We start from the raw sequence: 22,520 nt of genomic DNA, 5'->3' as shown, positions 1-22,520 counted from the left end.
AAAAATTAGCTGGGCATGGTGGCGCAGGCCTTTAGTCCCAGCTACTCGGGAGGCTGAGGCAGGAGAATGGCGTGAACCCGGGAGGTGGAGGTTATGGTGAGCCGAGATCACTCCATTGCACTCCAGTCTGGGCAACAGAGTGGGACTCTGCCTCAAAACAAACAAACAAACAAAAACTAGAAAAAATGTTTCTTCTCCATAAATAAAAAACTCACGTGCCAAATTGAAACAGCATTATTGCACCTAATGAAAATGCATTGAATAAAAGTCAGATTTCTGTACACGGCCATGCGAGAATGACACTTCCAATATTTTCGTTGTCCAACCATGCACTACATAGAGAGAGGGTGCCCAGAACTAATAGGATCCCTTACTGAGACAGTCTCCTTTGCAGATGGATGTGTTAAATGGTCAGGGCTTATTGTCCCTAAGTATTAAAATAAGCAATTATTTCCAATCAGACTGATTCTATATTTTCCAAACAACCTTACTGATTGCGATTTAGTTTCCTACATGGACTTTCCATTGTGATTAAGGGAGGCCTCTGATTCACTTTACAATTATATTTCTCATTGCAAAGTAAAAAGTTGGCATTTTACTTCATGTTCCTCAGTCTTTTATGAGTTTTCTAAGTATGAATCAGCATTTCAAGTTCCAATTACCTACAACAAAGAAAAGATGGAATTACTAAAACATGTGAGATTTAGGGCCAACCAGATGTACTGGTCAATTTGTCAAGTTGATGGTATATATATGCAAATCATTCCTCAAAGCATGGCAGACATAGAGAAATACAACAAGACTTAGTCTCACTTCTCAAGGAGTTTCCAAACCAGATGAGGAGGTAAGTTATATACACATGGGAAAATAGAAAAAAACAGGAAGGCAGTTTGAGGCCCAGCAGAATAGGGAGATTTATAAGACATATAAATATATATGGAGCATACACATACACCTACAATGAAAAGATTAGAAGGATATCTCTGGGTAGTGGGATAGATACGCCTTTATTACATTTACATATTCTATAGTACACACGCATTTGCTTTTATAATAAAAACACTTAAAATGTTATCTGTAGAGTATAATAGGCTACCATAGGCTGGAGTAGGAAGATCTATATTCGGATTTACTGTGGATCTGTAGAGATATAATCAGTAGTCACCAAGATTAAGTTAACATCAAAAATACTTGTATTAGTTTCCTATTGCTACTGTAATGAATTATCACAAACTTGGTGGGTTGGTTTAAAATGGTCTAAATTTATTATCTCACAGGTCTGGAGTTCAGAAGTACAAAATTGGTCTCACTGGTATAAAATCAAGGCGTTGGCAGGGTTGCATTCCTTCTAGAGGGTCAGGAGAAAATCTGACTTACTGCTCTTTCCAGCTTCTACAGACCACCTACATTCCTTGGCTCATGGCCCCTGTCCATCCTCAAAACCAGCAATGTCTGGTATAGTCTTTATCATACTATGTCACTGGGACATCAATACTTTTGCCCCCCTCCCCTTATTTTCTTTTAACTTATAGAGAATCTTGTGATTATATCAGGCCCACCCAGGAAGTATGGAAAAATAGTCTCATCTAAGGACCCATAACTTAATCACATCTTCAAAATCTTTTACCATGTACAGCATTATATTCATAGGCTCCCGGAATTAGGACATCGACATTTTGGTAAGTAGATTATTTTAAATACCAAAATAATATTTAAGAAATAAACACATTCCTTGACACAATTCCTTTTTTGGAGGGGGAGGGGGGAGATGCACACTTTCTCCTTTTCTCCATATACCACTTTTAAAAAATTATAATTCAACTTGAGTGGTATAAGAAAATCAGCAATGTCAAATTTATAACTCACCACCAAGAAAACAAGAGAGAGGATGCAGAGGTTATTCTCTGCAAGTTATGCAGCTTTGTTCCTAGCTACAGGAGCATCCTAGATGAGAAATTATGTTCTTCATCCATAGTTAATGGAATTCTGAAAATGGGAGGAGTCATTGCCATGGGAGTTGATGTTATAAAGTAATGCTTTGCCTGATTACCCCAGTGGCTAGACCTGCTAAAGCTACACCAGAAATAAATCCATGGAACAGAAAATCTAGATTATAACCTTCTTGACAATCAAATATTGGGGAAGAATTCTACCAAGCTCAACTGCTATTAATGAGCTACTACTGTAATGTCACATGATGTAAGGTTAAGGACTGACTTTTCTAATAAACATTTTGCAGACCGATTCACATTGAAGTTGTTGGCATCTCCTCGTAAATCTAATTGTGACCACAATCTATACAGTGAGGACTTGGTCTTTGCTCATGATTCACCCTCTGCCTACAACCCCTTGGTGAATATTTGTGCAACTTCCAAAACTGCAAAGTCACCCTCTTGCCCTTCCAGTGAAGTTCTTTGTCTCTGTGTTCTCACTATCATCTCAAATAACATTGACCCCTGCCTCCCTGGAATTTCGCTGGACATACTTACAACTTTTGTGACTTTCATCTTTGCATGGTCTACATCCCCACATCAATATCCAGAGGTGAAAATTGGTTTGACTTATTTCAACCATTGTAAAGATAACCATAAGGCCAGGAAAAAGTTTACAGTCTGATAGAGCTATCCCCACTTGCTCAAATACTGAAATGCTTCAATGAACACCTGCTTCCCTGAACTTTCTCCTGGGACTCTCAACCCAGCAACTAAAACGGTGATGCCTGGGGCATCTGGGAGCCTCTGGGACCCTGCTGTAGAACCACAGCCAAGGCCGCTTCTCATTGGTCGGTGTCCAGGCTCCACAAACTTGACTGCATTCCCAAACTGCAGGGCAGTATCTGGCTTATAATGGGCACTCAGTAAATATCTGTTGAATGAATGAATCTTATCAACATACCTTGTATGTCAATATATTTTGCTACAAAAAAAATTAAAAACAGGCCGGGCACGGTGGCTCAAGCCTGTAATCCCAGCACTTTGGGACGCCGAGACGGGCGGATCACGAGGTCAGGAGATCGAGACCATCCTGGCTAACACGGTGAAACCCCGTCTCTACTAAAAATACAAAACCTAGCTGGGCGAGGTGGCGGGCGCCTGTGGTCTCAGCTACTCGGGAGGCTGAGGCAGGAGAATGGCGTAAACCCGGGAGGCGGAGCTTGCAGTGAGCTGAGATCCGGCCACTGCACTCCAGTCGGGGTGACAGAGCAAGACTCCGCCTCAAATAAATAAATAAATAAATAAATAAATAAATAAATAAATAAATAAAAAACACATTCCTCACAATTTCACACAAGGTCATTCAAATCTTTATTTAACGTAGTTTTGCAAATGATATTTTCTACTGTTTTGCACCAACCTACCGTGGTCCCACTGAGGAGAGATTCCAGAATGATAATTTTATCTCACAAATGAAAACAGTTTTATGTTTTAAAAAGAACACTACCAGCAAAGGAACAAAAAATGGTGCCTTGTAGAGATGGCATTTTTGATTGAACCAGACAGCAAAACTAAATGAAATAAGCATAAAGCTATGGAAAAGAGAGACTTGTCTAAATAGGTTCTAGAAAGATCTCCCAAGAAATAAACTGGAAATCTTTGACTAAAAAGTTCCACAAAGGAAGACTTTAAGCATTTTTTAAGAAGAAGAATCACAAGTGAAAACAAGAAAAAACAGAGGAGAATGCTTCTTTCATCTTGAAAGATAAGTGTCCTTCACTTGAAATAAGATTCCAGTAGAACTTCAAAGATATTTAGCAGATTTCATAAAGTAGTAGCTACTCTTTATCTTTAGGTTCTTTGCCTTAATAACTGTGAAATTTGTGAAACAGAAGATTTGTTTTAAATGAGGTTATTGTTCAATTTAGACAGTGAACATTTTCAAAAGGATGTAATATCCGTAGAAAATATCTTACATGAGACAGGTGAGAGCATAAAAATCTTAAAGAAAGCTTTACTCTGTAAATTTAAAATGTACCTACTTTTGTGAGTCTGCACTCTCATACCTGGAAAACAGTTACATTATACAGGTCCACATCAAACCACAGAAACACAAAAAATAAACTGACAATGTATCAAAACTCTTAAGGAAAAAGGACTGTCTAAGCTTTGAAGTACTATGAAAACAAAAGCACAAAGGAGAAAATGAATAATTGTGGAATAATAGTAAATATATGCATGCTCTATGCTAAAAAATAAGAAAATATTCAAAAGACAAACAACCACTTTGCAACAAATGTAAGAAGGAAACAATAAGTATGTTTAATATAACAAGAGCCTGTATAGATTACTAAGAAAAGCCATAAGACCTTAATAAATAAATAGGCAAAAAACAGTGCTTTTGTTTGTTATGATGCCATAACAAAATACCACAGACTGCAGGGCTTACACAATAGAAATGTATTTTCCCACAGATCTGGAGGCTAGATGTCCTAGATTAAGGTATTAGCAGGTTTGGTTTCTTCAGAGGCCTCTCTCCTTGGTTTGCAAATGGTCACATACATTCTTGCTGTGTCCCCACATAGCTGTCCTCAAGTCTTTGTGTTGTCTGTGTCCTAATTTCCTTCTCTTATAGGACAACAGTCCTACTGGATTAGGGCCCACCCATAGGACCTCATTTTATCTTAATTACTTACTTAAAGCCCTATCTTCAAATATAGTATCATGCTGAGGTTTAGGTGTTCAACATATGTATTGAGGTGGGAAGGACAATTTATCCCATAACAAACCACAAACAATTCAAAACAGAAATGTCTGAAACAAGCACATAAAAATATTACATTTGCTAATAAGTAAAGGAATGCTAATTGAAGGTAAAATATCATTATACTTTTCATTTTTCTTTTTTTTATTTTGAGACAGAGTCTCGCTCTGTCACCCATGCTGGAGTGCAGTGGCACAACCTCAGCTCACTGCAACCTCCGCCTCCTGGGTTCACACCATTCTCCTGCCTCAGCCTCCTGAGTAGCTGGGACTATAGGTGCTCGCCACTATGCCTGGCTAATTTTTTGTATTATTTAGTAGAGACGGGGTTTCACTGTGTTAGCCAGGATGGTCTCGATCTCCTGACCTCATGATCCACCCGCCTCGGCCTCCCAAAGTGCTGGGATTACAGGCATGAGCCACCGCGCCCGGCCTCATTTTTCAAACTAGTAAGACTTGAAAGTCTTTTAAAAGCATTTTAATCCTGGCAAGGTTTCAGTTCAATGAGAACTTTGAATGCTATTGGCAGGAGTGTAACCTGACAAACCATTTTGGGAAGCAAACTTTTAATATTAATCAAGATTATAAAACATATTATACTCAGTCTAGTTCAATAAAATCAAAAAAATAAGAAAATGCATTTTTAGATACGAGCATATTAACTTCTAGGAAGAGATCTTTACTAAAATATTATCTGAGTCTTATTCATAATACCAAAAAAAATTGAACCAATCTAAATGCTCACAATGGAGAAACTCTAATGTAAACTCAACACTTCATAAGCTGTTAATGCAGCCATTAAAATGGTGTGTGTAAAAACTACCAAAAACATAAAATAGTTACAATTTTGTTTTATAGACTGGAGTATGCAAAGCTATATATTAAAAATACTCACAGAATAAAAGGAGCAGGAAATATACTCACAGTCATTTCTTTAAGATAACAGAATTATTTGTTGTTATTTGTTTTAATTTACCTGTATTATACTTTTAAAATTTCCAAAAAAAATGCATTCATATTTACAATAAAAACATAATCATTTCAGCTTGAGTAAAATTGGATTGAATATGCCAAAATTTAGTTTCAATTCTATTAAGCATAGGTCAAAAGGTCAGCTTTTTACTTTAATGCTTTGCTTTCACTCTGCCACATGGTTTTTAACCAACTTTTATGTTGACATAAGTGATACCTTCACTCAACACCCATTTCAAACCCAACCCACTTATGCCCCAGAAATAAAAACAGATCACTCTATGGGAAAAGATGGAAATCCCTAGTATATGAATTTGAGAATCCTTAGCAGGTCAAGTTCGCCTTTCAGGAGACCTTGGTAAGATCATTCTCTGTTCAGTTTTTCTGCCTGAGATCGTCCACTTTATCTGCCTAAAGATCAGAGGCATTCATTCCATAGATGCCTCAGTAACATGAGACACTACCTTTCTGCTGCCTTTCTCTGTGACTGTGAGAAATATACAGCGAGGTGTAGCAAGTTCTAACACATGCATCTCAACTCTTAGTTAAGTGCAGGGTATAGAGTACTGTGCCAGAAGAACCTACGAAATGTTGTATTTTACTTTTTGGTAAAATACCGAGATTCAAAGAACACTCAATCTTGGAGTTTGTGAGGAGCTCCAAATTGTAAACTTTGAGCAACTGATTGCCAATCAAAACTGCAGGACTCAAACTGTGTTCATTAATTTGATGGATCTTAATTGGGACTCTTATTTGCCTACTAGACTAGAAATAAGAAACATAATTGTAACGAGTTCCATAGTGTCTCACCAAAACTCACATCCACCTGGAACCTCAGAATGTAACCTTATTTAGAAATGTGGTCTTTCCAAATATAATTAAGGTAAAGATCAAGGTGAACTCATACTGGATTAGGGTAAGCTCTAAATGCAGTGAAAGTGTTTCTACAAGGCGCATCAAAGGACACACAGAGAAGGAGCCATGCGAAGTCAGAGGCTAAGGTGAGAGCGAGGCTGCCACAAGCCAAGGAACACCAGTAGCCCCTAGAAGCTGGAAGAGGAAGGAAAGATTCTTTACAGTCTTCAGAGAGACCCTGACCCTGCTGACTCCTTGACCTTGGATGTCTACTCTGGAGAACAGTGAGAACACAAATTTCTGTTGTTTTAAGTAACCTAGTTGTGATGATTTGTTATGACAGCCCTGGGAAATTAATAAAGTGCTGTATGAAGACAATGATGCCACATTTCACAAAACTGTCCCTTTATATTGAGGCAGAAGGGTGTGGTGGAAAGAGCACCAAAAGAGCAAAGTCAAAGGGTTGAGTATTGGCTCCATGCTACAACTTTCCACTAGGCAAAACAGAGGCTCTCCAAATAGCTGCTCATAATAGACATGATTATCATCTCAATTGAATAGGATTCTTAACAAGACAAAGGAAATGGTATACATAGTAAGCATGTGATAAGGTGTGGACAGATTTTGTTGTTATTGTCAGTGGTTTAGAGTAAATGCCAATTTTACACTCAATGTCTATTTAGGAAATATGAAAACAGACCAAAAAATATTTACACAGGTACATGTGTGGTTTACCTTTCAGTTCTTTCTTTATTACAGGATCTTTCTTCCCTAAAGGGTGGGCTTATACCGTGAAGACTGAATGTGGACCCTGATACGAATCATTTATCACACAGACAGGTGAATTATTAGCGATGTCTCAGAAGGGGGGTAACGTGGGGCTGTTATTTTTAGGATTGTTGTACTGTCATTAATAAACATCTCTTGTACTTTTAGTCATCTGAACTGGAAAAGAAAAGAAACAGATAGTCCTAATTACGGTAAGGCAGCTTTTTAGTGTTTCTGATTGAGAAAAATAAAAAGTTAGGGACAAAGAATCCTGTCACCAATGTCCAGTTCCTGGGTTTTGATGGCGTTCACCATCCTATTTGAGAAAAGTGGTAGATGGGTGGCAACAAAGGCAAGAAAACTGATTGCTGTTATTTAAGTAATAACCACAGTACAATACAGCTTTTATAACATTCCAGGCTGTAATAACTACTAGAATAAATTACTCAGTTCTTAAAGTAAGAGCTTTGGTGTACCATTCAGAAGATTAAATGTGTAACTCTTGATTGTGAATCCCCTTATTCAGTAAAAATATACTGTGGCAAATTATTTCAAGCATTATCTCTAAGAATTGATGTTATCCAAACATGTTTTCAAAATTAAATAGAAGACGGGTTGAAGGCTTCTGTGTTCATGTTTTCCTCCCTATTAGAGTAGAAGGCAAGACTCATTCCTCCAAGCTCATTCTCAACGGAAAATTGATGCCAAACCTAAGGTGCTGTGAACAAAACTCACTGACAGCAAACAATTTCTCCAAAGCTCAACTCCTTAGAAGCATTTTGTCAATGCTGGGTAATTAGTTTCCATGATCATCGCTGTCTTTCATTGGGTCTACCTAGCTGGTTACATTGTTCTCCAGTCTTCTTCTGTGTTCCAATGAAGGACCAATGTGGTAAGTGCCAATTCCTCACTGTTTTGCCCTCTCCCCACTTGACACCATTCCCAGACATGCAGATAGTGGTGATGGTGGAAAAAAATTCACCACCCTAGGCATTTCTCTCTAACCCCATTCATAAGTTCATATCGTCACCCAATCCTGGATGAGTCATTGCAATATTCAGCTAATGAGACCTGTCATCTTTGGACTTGTGCTTACCCTACTTCCGCATCTCCCACCACTGCCCTCCACATGTGCCATACTGCCGTCACACTGAGGGTCAGGGCCCTTTCACTCTTCCATATCTTAGGGTAGAGAGAACAGCAGGGCATGCCTCTTTGGAGCACACATACTGGAGATCCTTGCCCAAACACCCTCATGCTGAGTTCCTTGCTCTTCTCTTTGCCTCCTTTGACTATGTCTCACCACTTCATACTCCATACTTAGAGTCTAAGTTTCTTAATCCCAGGATGAGGCTGGAGCTATACAGTAGTTCCCACTTATCTGCAGTTTTGCTTTCTGTGGTTTCGGTTACCAGCTGTCAATGGTGGTCTGAAAATATTAAATAGAAAATTCCAGAAACAAACCATTTGTAAGTTTTATATCACACGCCCTTCAGAGTGGCATGATGAAATCTTGTGCCCATCCTGCTCCCTCCCTCCAGTGATGTGAATACTCCTTTTGTCTTGGGTTTCCACATTGTAGACGCTGCCTGCCCATAAATCACTTTGTAGCCACTGGTGATCAGATCTACTGTCTCAGTATTACAGGGCTTATATTCAATAAACCCTTTATTTTTCTTAACAATGGCCCCAAAGCACAGGAGAAGTGATGCTGGCAATTCGAATATACCAAAAAGAAGCTGTAAAGCACTTCCTTAAAGTGAAAAGGTAAAAGTTCTAAACTTAATAAACAACACAAAAACTTATGCTGAGGTAGCTAAGGTCTATGGTAAGACCACATCTTCTATCCATGAAACTGGAGTGACACCAGCATTTCCAGTTCCCTCAAATATGCCTCCCCAGCTCGAGGTCTGATGACAGTTTGGGAATGAGGGTACAGTGATTGAGGTTGATGACGGCTTGACTATCAAGTAAGTGAAACACGAACATCCTTTGAGGAAAGTGGCTAATTACAAACATATTCTGAAAAGAAATGCTACCATTTATTCAGCATTTACTAGGACCAAGAATTAAGTAGTTTATTACATATTTTATGTATATCATCCTAATCTAATTCTAGGCACCTGTAAGTTCAAATCATGTGATTGCCCTGAGAAGACTAATAATCTATTGCCCTTACAAACTATATTTTCCAGATGCTCAACAGTTATTTTGAGGAGAAGCTGTGGGCTGCAGAATGGGAAGGTGGAGAAGGTAGGCTACTAATGTGAGCATTCCATTTCTCCTAAATGGCCTCAAACAATTCAGCCCTGGCCCCAAACATACTACTCCATTAGGTAACATAAAAGCCCTATAGTTAAGTTAGTTTGCCACACCTCCTAGCTAGATAAGACTGCAATCATCTATTTTTACTTAAGACTATCCATTTGTAGGAAGTAGGGGGTCCTACTGTAGGACGTAGGGGGTGTCTTGGTTATTTAGGCCTTGCAAAAAATAAATTGAACCTGATCTCATGGAAATTCTACAGAGGTAGGTAGGAAAGAGGAGATTGGGCGAAGACATCTGGAGGAAGCTCTTAGCCAAATCCAAAGACCAAATATCCCCTTTCTCAAACAAATCAACGACTTAAATAAAAAGGAGGCAGAGCTAGTGTTACACATTTAAAGAGACTTGGAAAACATAACAGCAAATACCATATAAAGACTTATAAAGACTTTGCTTGGATTCTGATGCAAACAAACACACAATTAAAAGACTTCTTGAGAAAATTGAGGAAATGCAAATATGGATATATGAACTGAATCTTAAATTGCATTAAAGGATTGTTATTAATTGTGTTAGGCATTATAAATGACATTGTGTTTATGTATACACACATTCTTATCATTTGGACATGTATACTTCGGAATCTGCAGGAGAAAAGCATTACGTCTAACATTCATTTTAAAATATGACCTCCTCAAATAAATTAATGAATGGAACAAGATTGGAAAATTTCTGACAATTATTGATGCTAGGTAAAGGGTGCATAAGCTTTATTGTACTATTCACTTTCTTTTGTTTGTGTTTGAAATTTTCATAATAACAAGCTTTACCAAAAGCAAATTCATTGATTCTTTTTATCTCAAAAAGAGACACTTGTGCCTGCCAGGTAATGTGTCCAAGTTTTAGAAGTTAACTGGAATGCCCAGATCAATTTAAATTTATATGAAATCACAACTGGGTTGAACACAGGTAGAGAAAAGGCAAACACAGCCAAGAAGAAAAGAAGGCTTAGGGAGTACGAGCATTAAAACAACATCTGATGGAACAATCAATAATTATGTGCACAGTCACAATATGAAAGAAGTGAAAGAACTCCAAGAATGAGAAGTTCAAGTAAAAAGGTGGCCAAACTAATAGAAACTGTCTTTCCACTGTTCTGCAGGTGGTACAATCGCCCTCCTCCTTCAAGACTCATCAAAAGTTATAGATCAGTGCTGCCTTTGCCAGCTCCCCAAGGCTGTTAGCTGCTGTCTCATATGAGATTCCACAAAGCTTTGTTCATACTTTTCTGGTTTTTTACACTTTATAAAGGAAGGGATGTTGACTAGCACTTGCCTTGGAATGTCATATATTTATACACTTAAGAAAAAGTGGAAGAAATGGATGCATGCTCTATTTGTCCATTTTCACACTGCTATAAAGAAATATCAGAGGCTGGGTAATTTATAAAACAAAGAGGTTTAATAGACTCACATTTCTGCATGGCTGGGGGGACCTCATGAAATTTACAGTCATGGTGAAAGGCAAAGGGGAAGCAAGCTTGTACCTTCTCACATGTCAATGGGAAAGAGAGAGTGAGCCAGCAAAGGGGAAAGAGCCCCTTATAAAACCATCAGATCTCATAAGAGCTCACTTCACTACCATGAGAACAGCATGGGGCACACTGCCCCCATAATCCAACCACCTCTCACCAGGTCTCTCCCTCAGCACCTGGGGATTCCAATTCCAGATGAGATTTGGGTGGGGACACAAAGCCTAACCATATCACATGGGTACTAAAGAAAGGAAGAAAAGAGACGGATGGAAGAAAAAGAAAAATTCTATTCCTTCCTGGGAAGAAAAAATTCTGAGGTCAGAGGGTTGGGACTGATATTTAAGAAAGATTTCACGTAAATAATCCCAAACCAAGCAGAATCAGGTGCTACCTTTCTTTAGGAGCCTGTTACTAGGAATTTGTTTTGTTTTGTTTTAGCTAGGCTAAATCCCACACATCCTCTTTTGTGCAAGCAATTCATCAAATATGCCAGGCTGGAGACAGTTGAGATTTTTTATCTCTTGCTGAGAAAAGAAAGTTTTCACTGAGCTATCACATGCACAGTTATTTTTATTTGACTCTCAGTTGAGATACCCCTGCTGCATAGCATATTGAATACTTTATTGACCATAAAAAGTGCTGCTGCAATTAGAGGGTTTATTTTTATTTATTTTTCCCAAGCATTGTGCCTTTCTGGAGGCACTTGGAAGCTCATTTCTGTTGATCAGTTTTTCAAGGATGTTTGCAATTTAGCAATAGTGAATTGGAAGTTCAGTTAAATATCTGGCATCTCTGAGTGAGTGTTTCCAAGATCTGCAATTAAGCAGGGCAGGGTAAAGCGTAGTGAGGCTCCTCATGCATAATCTGCAAAGGTTTTTCACACTATCTGAGATCTTAGAGAAAAAATGTTCACTAAGTAAATCAGGAGCAAATTCACTTAAAAGACTGCCTTATCAATCATTCAGCTTTGTCAGACAATCTCTGGGTGCACTAAGTGCTGGCTATCTTTGGGTTATTTTAGAGACAATCACCTCTATTGGATATCACCAAGTAGAACAGCACAGACCTCATGGAAGATACCATGTTTAATCAGTATGAGGTTTCAGATCTCATGCCTCAGGCAGAGTTTGGAACCAGGAACTGAGGACACTATTAGTTGAATGAGTGAATAAAAGAAAAGAGAATTCTTCCTGGTCTCTAAAAAAAAAATATGCCCTAGGTTACTTCCAGTAAGGCAACAGCAAATCAGAATGGAATATGTGAGTTGCAGCAGGACTGGCAGTTTATGCAGGTTAAAGGTCCTGTTGTGCCACATATACACCATCAAATATTATGCAGCCATAAAAAAGGATGAGTTTGCATCCTTTGTAGGGACATGGATGCAGCTGGAAACCATCATTCTTAGCAAACTATCACAAGAACAGAAAACCAAACACCGCATGTTCTCACTCATAGGTGGGAACTGAACAATGACATCACTTGTACTCGGGAAGGGGAACATCACACATCGGGGCCTATCATGGGGTGGGGGGGAGGGGGGAGGGATTGCATTGGGAGTTATACCTGATATAAATGACGAATTGATGGGTGCTGACGAGTTGATGGGTGCAGCACACCAACATGGCACAAGTATACATATGTAACAAACCTGCACGTTATGCACATGTACCCTAGAACTTAAAGTATAATAATAAAATAAAATAAAATAAAAATAAATAAAATAAAATAAAATAAAATAAATGTCCTGTTGTGTATTTCTCTCCATGTGCCCTCACTGGGTTAGTAGGGAAGCCCAGACTTGTCTTCGAATCTCAAGCCATCACCTGTGCTATTTTCTGTAGATTTCATAGCTGCTGTCAATAAAACTTTTTATTGAAGCATCGTGCCTTTTGTGAAACTATAGTCAAGCCCATGCCCAAAAGCCATCTACGTCTAGACCTCTGATGACATTCTGATGAGGTGGGGCAAGGTGACTGCTACCGTGGAGATTCCTGTTCTACTCTCAGCTTCTTCTCTCCATCTACTGACCCCTTCATCCTACTATCTCCACCAGGAAATAGACAGAGACTTCAAGAGCTATAGCTTAGTTGTATTGAGAATCTAACAGGCATTGTGCATGCTTGTGATGCAGCAACGAATGAAACAGAAGTGTGCCCTCATCTTAGGGAGCTCGAATTCTAGTGATTTAAAATAAGCCTGTGGTAAGGGCTTGCATCTCTCCACAGCAGGCATCTTACAAAGCATTGTACCTTCAATTTGGTTTTCTGTGTCGCTTTTTCTTAATTCGCTCAATAAAATTTATTGCAGGTTTCTGCTCAATTGTCACTTCATAATGGAAAGTTCTCTTTCTAAAAAACATCCTTCTCCAACTACTACCACTCCACACCCACCTCCCTCTACCTTGCTTTATTTGTCTATACAGCCCTTAGCACTACTGGACTAAGCTTATTTATTTATCAGTTTTTGTGTGTGTGTGTCTTTTCTTGCTAGAATATAAAGTGTTTCAGAGCAGCCAACTTGGTTAATTCATTACTGAGTACCTGGCTTATTATAAGAGATGAATACATATTTGTTGAACTAATTAATGCATAAATAACCATAAGCAATAGGTATGATCATTATTCCTGTTTTTCAAATGGGAAATTTACACTTAATGAGGATAAGAAATTTGTCTAAAGTCACCCGATACATAAGCAGTGCAAGTAGGGCTCAGACCAGGTCTTCTGGAGCAGAAAGCCTGGCCTCTTGATCATGACTCTAAATTGTCCCACTTCAAGGAATCATTTCTTTAACATGTCTAACAGTAGAAGCTTCCCTAAACGCTCAACTCTAGGATGGGATGAAGACATTAAATAGAAGAAATGCCACTGAACAACGTATAAAGATAAAAATACAAAACTACTAATGTAATTCTGAAAAACTTCAGAGTAAAATTTAGGACAGTTTTATCTTGTACAGAGTTAACATAAAAATATGTGCTATTGGGCCGGGCACAGTGACTCACGTCTGTACTCCCAGCACTTTTGGAGGCCGAGGTGGGCAGATCACCTGAGGTCAGGAGTTAGTGACCAGCCTGGCCAACATGGGAAAGCCCTGCTGTCTCTACTAAAAATACAAAAATTAACTGGGCATGGTAGCAGAGGCCTGTAATCCCAGCTACTTGGGAGGCTAAAGCAGGAGAATTGCTTGAACCTGGAAGGCAGAAGTTGCTGTGAGCCAAGGTTGCACCACTGCACTGCAGCCTGGGCGACAGAGAAAGACTCTGTCTCCAAAAAATCAAAAAAACAAACAAACAAACAAAACCCCCCCCAAAAAAACAAAACAAACAACAACAACAAAACATGCTATTGAAAGAATATGGGTGGCTGGGTGTGATGGCTCACGCCTGTAATCTCAGCAGTTTGGGAGGCCGAGGTGGGTGGATCACCTGAGGTCAGGAGTTCGAGACCACACTGGCCAACATGGAGAAACCCCGTCTCTACTAAAAATACAAAAATTAGCCAGGCATGGTTGTGTGTGCCTATAATCCCAGCTACTCAGGAGGCTGAGGCAGGAGAACTGCTTGAACCCAGGAGGCAGAGGTAGCAGATGGTGCCACTTCACTCCAGCAGAGACAGAGCAAGACACTGTCTCGAAAAAAAAAAAGAAAAAAGAAAAAGAAAAGAAATAGAACATGGAAAGAAGAAAAGCTTTAGAGCTGAGCATGGATAGCCTGTCTCTGCCAGTAATTTGTTCACCTTCTCAACCTCAGCTTTCATACCTATAAGGTAAGACTGATGCCTACCCACCAAGGTTGTTGGTAGAAGGAGGAAATTAGATAATGAATGTAAAGTTTCTGGCAATACTTTAAGTTAAATGAATGACTCATTTAGTTATTTACTCTAGTACGTCCTAAGCAAATAGACAAATAAAATTAGGTTTCAGTTATGGATCTATTAATGCGTAAAAACAGCGGTGCTGGGCATCACAAAGGAACAGGCAGACTTACCCCAGAGCAACTGAAACTGAAGGACAAGGTGCTAGTGGACCATTAGAACAATGGTCCCTAATCCCAGGGAAGATGCTCTAAACTTGTTTAGTTGCTGTTGCTCATACTGATCAATTGATCAGGCTGTGGAAGGAGGTATAGTAGCACCCACATATTTATTTAGACATAACTAATGGACTTCCCAAGCATGGATAGAGAAACCACTTAACTGGTCAAATATCTGGAAGAAAAAAACTGTAGTTTATCAAATGTCTTTAATAAAAGTATTGGTAACATTCTGTGCATATTTATCAAAGACTTGGTATTAATATGGTTTTCAAAACAAAGTGACTAATGTTCTAGCTCAGATGTGGTCTTACATATTTAGTTTGTCACAATTTATATAGTTGCTGATAGGGCAGTAATGATCTTTTGTTGTGTTATGGTTCAATTGATACAATAACTTGTATTTTCTCTTAGATTTTATTAGAAACTATAAATGGCTCTATCGCCTCTGAAACAACATAGGTCATGCCACACATTTTTAATCTTATCAGTCCATCTCCTTTTTTAGAATCAGAATATTTGCTTGAAAACTGAAAAGTTTTAGTCTCCCTAAAGAAATATCAACTGATATTTTATAGCTAAAAACATGGATTTTTATTTCTCTCTTTCTTTCCCACTTCCTAAAGAAATGCAAATACAATCCTCTATTTGGCCAGTTTAGATCTTTAAATGGTTTTCGTCTTTGTCTGTTTATTTAAATGCTGGTATTAAAATAGCTGAAGTATTATAAGAAATATCTATTGGCCGGGCACAGTGGCTCACACCTGTAATCTCACCACTTTGGAAGGCTGAGGCAGGCAGATCACAAGGTCAGGAGATAGAGCCCAGCCTGGCCAACATGGTGAAACCCTATGTTTACTAAAAATACAAAAATTAGCTGGGTGTGATGGCGTGTGCCTGTAATCTCAGCTACTCGGGAGGCTGAGGCATAAGAATTGCTTGAACCCAAGAGGCGGAGGTTGCAGCGAGCCAAGATTGCACCACTGCACTCCAGCCTGGCGACAGAGCAAGACTTTGTCTCAAAAACAAAAAAAAACAAAAAAAAACAAAAAAAAAAAGAACAAAAAAGGAAATATCTATCAACTGCAGCCTCTCTCTTTCTCAGATGGAAGAAGTCCAAATGCATGTTTATCAGCTTAGTAACTATGTAACCACTTTAAAAGGGGCACAAATCTATCTTGATATTTCTGAATTACTTCTGAAATTATTCTTTATCCTGAAAGAAAAATCAATGAACACTCCTGAAATTTGCCACTTGTCATTTCATGATACTGAAAAGCAAATGTAAAACATGCTTTTAGAGAAAATAGGCCAGGCACAGTGGCTCACGCCTGTAATCCCAGTACTCTGGGTTGCTGAGGTGGGCAGATCTCTTGACAGAAGTTCATGACCAGCCTGGCCATGATGTGAAATCCCTATCTCCACTAAAAATACAAAAATTAGCCAGGTGTGGTGGCAGGCACCTGTAATCCCAGCTATTTGGGAGGCTGAGGCAGGAAAATCGCTTGAACCTGGGAGGTGGAGATTGCAGTGAGCTGAGATTCAGCCACCGCACTCCAGCCTGAGAGACAGAGTCCTGCATCAAAAAAAAAAAAAAAAAAGAAAGAAAGGAAAGAAAAGAAAAGAAAAAAAGAAAAAAAAAGAAAGAGAAAAGAAAGAGAAAGAGAAAGAAAGGAAACTAAGACAAAATCATTCAGGATACCTCTTTTGTGGGTTAGATCTCTGACAACAGAGGACATAGGCTTACATGTGGGTTTGGACTAAATAATGATCAAGTATCTATTTCAGATATTATCTGTCCCAAGAGAGCACTTAGCAAAAGAATCACAATATTTACCATGATGTAATGCCTCCTCTCTATATGCAATTTGAAAACACTTGTTTCGAAATACACGGTTGAGAATGCTGTTTTTCTTTTTTAGAGAAGTCTTCATCATTTATTACAGATTGAGCCAAAGACTTGGAATTAACAGTCCTGGGTTTAAATTCTGGCTTTACCAGTTTCTAGCAACACAAATATCACTTATTTGAACTTCCTTTTTTGTCCTTGTAAAGCGGCACTGGTGATGCTTACCATATAATCTATGACTCCATTCAATAAGTGTTCATTGAATTTAAATCTTATCTACAAAGGCAGTGATAAAGCCACATAAATTACATCTTGGGAAAATCAACCAATGAAAAGATAGACCTGTTCAGAACTTTTTGTAGTCACAAGTGAGCTGAGTACTGGGCGTGAGAGTACAGCCTGTGCAGATGAAAAGACATGTGTTGGGGTGTGACTCCTAACTACTATGTTTGTGTCCTTATGCAAGTAATTTGACCTTAGTATGCCTTATTTTCCACGTCTGCAAAATGGGTATGACAATAAGACAAACTCCCTAATTTTATTGTAAGAAATAAATTTAGAAAATGTACTTACTACAAAGAAAGGAACACAGGAAACCAGTCAATAAAAATTGTTGCTATTGATATTTATAATAAAAACCATAAGCAAAATCATTCAATTAAAGCTTTGGGGTACAATTTATGTCCCATATACTGTTGGAGGTACCGGGGACACAGAGGTGAATAAAACCAACAACCTCTCTGTTCTCATGAAACTATGTCTGGTAAAGAATAGACAAGACAATGTCAATGCTCTGAAGACAACAAAACAAAATAATGTGAATAGAGTAACTGAAGATGTGTGTATGGTTTCATGGGAGAGTGGATGTTTGGAAAGTGCCTTAAAAACAGGGTGACATCCACATGTCTCTTTGAGGAAGTAAGGTTTGAGTTTTGACCCGCGCCCCGTGCAGACTTTCTGCAGGAGTTTGGCACATGCTTACTCAAGATACATTTTCACTTCCTGCAATCCATCATTTCTCTAAACCCAAGTAATAAATGCGATTCAGATTTTAATAGGCATACTTTGTTCACTTTAACAAAAGGGACATCCACAGTTGCCTAAGTGGTGAATCCATCTTGGTCTTTGGAATTACAGAAACCCAGCCATAAGACTTAATTGGGTGGGTGATAGTAGACTCATTACATAGGCCTTACTTATCCCATCTGTAAAACAGCCATGAAACAAAGTCATATACGTGCTGCTTCTGCCAGAGTCTGTGAGGCAGAAAAGAACCTCCAAATGGTAATTATTGTCACCACTAGCAGTAGAGAAATATCCTGGTTAAGACCTTCACTGCCCACTTGCAATGTGACCTAGGGTAAGTTGTGTGACTTCTCTGAGTATCAGTGTACTAATGTGTAAGATAAGGATAATAACAACAATAATAATACCTACTTATCACGTTTGTGTGAGAAATTAACTGACTTGTAGACACCACTTTGAATGGGTTCTGGCAAAGAGCAAACTCAGTAAGTGCTCCTTGTTAGTATTACTCATGACATTGACATCATGAATTACTAATCACAGGCTCACAGACCACTGTGAGAGAAAAGATTATTGACTTAGAAATAAGTTGAACTAAGCTGTTCCCACGAAAATCTTCCCTAACAGAACAATTATGTGAACCATTTTATATCTCCTGGAGATTTTAAGATATTGATTAAACATTTCAACACAGTGACATGATGAGTGACTAGGAACACTTGCTTTGCATAATTTTGCCCATGTCGATTGCTCTTTTAATTTGCACATTTCTTAAGATTGAGTCCAATTATTACCACATGCCTCTTCAATCAACATTGGCTGTATTTCCTGTGTCATTAACAAATCACAAAAGTAATTTGAACTCATTGCCAAGTAAAAAAGAAATGAACATCTTCAAGCGAATACTCGTGGTTTTACCATATAGCAGGACATAGAAACTTTGTAGTCAAAGAATCATAGAACCTAAGAACAGTAATCATGCTACTTTTCATCGACATCCACAACTGATCAGGACATTCTTTATTCTGTAACTGACCGTGAGTTCTGTGAAGTCGTTTCTAGACTGAGTTGTGGAAGAGGAGACCTGTTCACCTGGTATCAGCTTTTCACTTCCGAGGTGACTTCAGGGCAGTCTGAAGTCTTCATAGATGAATTTATTTTGCTGAGGTCACACAGCAGTAGACCTGGAATGTCAACCTACGTTTCCAAAATTCTCATGCCCATGATCTTGCCACCGGTCCTTGTAACCCGCTATTAAATTCCTGTCTAAACACGGCTCTGGATACAGGAGGAACGGAATTATAACACAAGTCAAAGTCCCCATTTTTCACTTCTGCTTGAATTTGACGTACTGCTCCTTTGGATTTCTGCTCGCAATTTCTTTGCTCTTCTATTTGCATTGACATAAATATTCTGCTATAGCTAACTGATAAAGAAAGAACTACAGGTGTCAAACTATTCTATTCAACTGCCCTCATACTCAAGAACAGCATCCTACAAATAGAAATACTGAATATAAATATGAACAATGATCTTTTCATCCACAATGTTGCTGTGCAGCTCAATTACTCATGGTTTTCTTTGCTGAAAGCTTATCTCCCTTGCTACTCCTTCCCCTCGAAGCTTCCTTTCTTAACATTCAACTTCCAGAGCCTAAAATTAACTAAGCTTAGGGACTAGAATCTAGTGGTTCCATGAATGACTGAAAATCTTGAGTGCTCTGCTGATGCTAATAATAAAGCATGTCAGCACAAGAAAAACCCTAGTAATAACCGTGCCAACAAAATGAGGGAAAACACCCAATCCCACGCCCACAAATTCATGCTGCTAATTATTAACAATGAAAATCTTGGCTTAAATTCAACCTTCAATTAGATACATGTTTTTATTAAAGTAAAACTCTCTAAATTTGTTCAATAAAACAGGAAAATGATGGGTTTGGAGACTGACTTTATTAAAATATTTGTGTTCTATTGGCAGCACAGCAACGTGAAATGCAGAATTCGGAAGCCCAGGGCCTTACTTCTAGGCCTTTTCTGAATCAATTTCAGTACCCAATAGCCCCATGCCTGTTTTCTCCTCTGTAAATTGAGTACATCATCAATTAGAGAAATCCTCTCTAAATTTCTTTCAAGTATTAAAACGCTAAAATTTTAAATATTTCTATTATTTATTGCTTTGCAAAGCAAACAGATCGCTCAAGGGTAGCCACAGAATGGTCAGGGATGCCATTTCCACTATTTTCCATCCACATTCCCAATGCATTCTATGGCAAGACCAGCATGAAATGACCAAAACATACCTTAATAAGCTAAGTTTATTCATTTAACAGATATTCATTCACCAACACTACTAAATGGCAGGCACTGTTCTAGGTCTGATATTTTGCTCATATTAGAAAGAACTTATGAATCTCATAAAATTAAATAACGTTTTGCACGTGTAACAATTGACTATAAGAATAGGTTGCAAGGAGAGAGTGTGTACCTCTTCTTTAATTATGTACTTTATTAAGAACATCCTGTAATAATTTTTTGAGAGATGAATCTCACTCTGTTTCCCAGGCTGGAATGCGGTGGCATGATCATGACTCACTATAGCCTCAAACTCCTGAGTTCAGGTGACCCACCTGCCACAGCTTCTCAAGTAGCTGGTACTACAGGACTTATCTATCATCTTTTCAACAATATAACTTCTAAATTGAACCATGGTGGTTACTAAGGTGTGCTACACAGTACTTCTTTGTGTACTTTTTTGTAAATGCCCATCTGAGGCCTGTTTGATGAAGAAGTTCAAATAATCTAAAATTTGGAGAAAACGATGAATTATTTGTAATGATTCAAAATTTGATTCAATCTCTAAGGCCAGTAGCAGAGAAAAATAACATATTCACTCAGTTGAACACTATACAGACATTACAGTGACCTCTCTCTCTTTTTTTACAATCATCTTATAATTAAATTTAAAACATATAATTCTTACATTCACATAAAAATAATTAAAATGCAATATATAATATTAACATAAATTTGTAAAACAAGCACAAAAAAGCAAAAAAAAAACTCTCAAAATAAATATACCACAATGTTAAAAATGTTTCTTATAACAAAATTAATTTTTAATTATTTCTTCCATATTTATTTTTTCCAAATTTACTCCCACAGAGGGAGGGGAAGATTGTATTGTTTAACATTAAAAAAAATTCCTTACTTTGCAAACTGCAAATGACCTAAATGTCTAAATGGCTAAATGATGCGGAACAGGAAGTCCCAGTTATACACACACCTCAACACTTCCATGATGGGATAATTATGATAACATTGAAGGTGGCTACACAAATATCATGATTTGAGAAAAATATTTAATGAAATAATTGTAAATGTAAAAAAGTCATATTAAAAATCACTATACACTATATAATCCCCAATATGACTAGTGGAAATATTACAATGACACTTTCTAACAAAAATATAATGTATGCCACATACGTAATTTTATGTTTCTATTAGCCACATTTTAAAAAGCAATATGTGCTACATATATAATTTTATTTTCCTATTAGCCACATTTTATAAAGTAAAAAGAAACAGGTGAAATTAAATTAATACTATATTCAACTCAATATATTCAAAATATCATTTCAATATGCAATCAACATAAAAAATTATTCATGATCTCTTTCATATGATTATTTTACCACACATCCCAATTTGGACCAGTTACATTTCACCTGCTCATTAGCCATATGTGGCTTGTGACTACCCTAAAGGACAGCACTGCATTGAAATGAAACAAAGAAGAATAGAAATTGTTGTCTTTTCTTGATATGTTTTTCCCGTTTCTTATGCACAAGTTTCCTTATTTTATATTTTCCCCATTGCCTAGTACACTGCTAGGCTCAATAAATCCGGGCTGCCTTTAACCTATAAAAATACTAACAAAATTAATTTTGAACAGAATTGGTTGCTGTTAGTTAGAAGAATCTCAGGAAAAAAGCCAAGGATACTGTTCTTCATCTGCACACATAAAACAAACCAGCAAGGACACCACCCTTATTTTGTTCTGAAGTGTTAAAGCGAACCATCATAAGCAAGATGGCATCTACAAGAAAACATTTAAACACATTACCAGCGTCATTAGTGGGCTGGGTCAACGAGACTCTTCCACCAGTCATCAAAACCCTCTTCCAGTCATGACTCTTCTTTATCTGAATAAATGTTCACATGAAGAATGTGTATATATAAGTGTGAAACAGGAAAGGAGAATCCCAGAAGGTTGGGAGGGGGGTGTAGATGGATGGAATTGGAGGGAAGGATTCACATGATGATCTGACAGGTGCTCCCACTTCCTAAGTCTCCCTCTGGGACCACTAGGTGTAAGTCTTCTTGTCAAGCACAGCACTTGGTACACAATGAATGCTCAATAACCACTTCTAGATTGAATGCACATATGCACGGTTCGTCTAATTTCCTCATCAGGACACTCAGGAACGCATTCCTAACAACGAGCACAGGTTCACCA

General features: G+C 38.0%; 1 protein-coding gene across 3 annotated transcripts in view; it reads right to left on the bottom strand.

Moving 5' to 3' along the window:
* Positions 1 to 22,520, bottom strand: part of KCNIP4 (potassium voltage-gated channel interacting protein 4) — a 1,209,980-nt gene that overhangs the window by 1,003,389 nt on the left and 184,071 nt on the right. Inside the window, exon 2 of one of the 3 annotated variants that reach the window (XM_026456090.1) lies at positions 22,320 to 22,431. The exons of the other annotated variants lie outside the window; for them this stretch is intronic. The gene's annotated coding sequence lies outside the window, so the exon portion shown is untranslated. The remainder of the gene's footprint in view (positions 1 to 22,319; positions 22,432 to 22,520) is intronic. 3 annotated transcript variants of the gene reach the window in all.

The sequence above is a fragment of the Piliocolobus tephrosceles genome, chromosome 3 (assembly GCF_002776525.5).
Source record: "Piliocolobus tephrosceles isolate RC106 chromosome 3, ASM277652v3, whole genome shotgun sequence".
NCBI lineage: Eukaryota > Metazoa > Chordata > Mammalia > Primates > Cercopithecidae > Piliocolobus > Piliocolobus tephrosceles.
The sequence above is the reverse complement of the archived record's forward strand: the minus strand, read 5'-3'. Positions and strand labels throughout refer to the sequence as shown.